We start from the raw sequence: 225 nt of genomic DNA on the forward strand, positions 1-225 counted from the left end.
ATGGAAAGAAAGGATGGTGTTGAGAGGGAAAATAGAGAAGTGATGAATAGGAGAGAAAGCAAAAGTGAATTACTTATGTGGTGGAGATGTGAAGATAAAAATGAAGGAAAGAAGTTTGAATGCAGCCGAGAGAAAGTAACAAGAGGGGAGAAGTAGAGCAAAAAAGAGTAAAAGACTGGAAGAGGGGTAGAGGGGGAGTGGGAAGGGAAGAGGAGGGAATGGGCC

The 225-nt window shown here is 43.1% G+C and overlaps 1 protein-coding gene across 1 annotated transcript in view; it reads left to right on the forward strand.

Moving 5' to 3' along the window:
• The window catches only part of LOC119585640 (EH domain-binding protein 1-like), a gene marked incomplete in the record, with an annotated part of 320960 nt that overhangs the window by 157115 nt on the left and 163620 nt on the right, over positions 1 to 225 (forward strand).

The sequence above is a fragment of the Penaeus monodon genome, chromosome 20 (genome assembly GCF_015228065.2).
Source record: "Penaeus monodon isolate SGIC_2016 chromosome 20, NSTDA_Pmon_1, whole genome shotgun sequence".
Taxonomy (NCBI): domain Eukaryota; kingdom Metazoa; phylum Arthropoda; class Malacostraca; order Decapoda; family Penaeidae; genus Penaeus; species Penaeus monodon.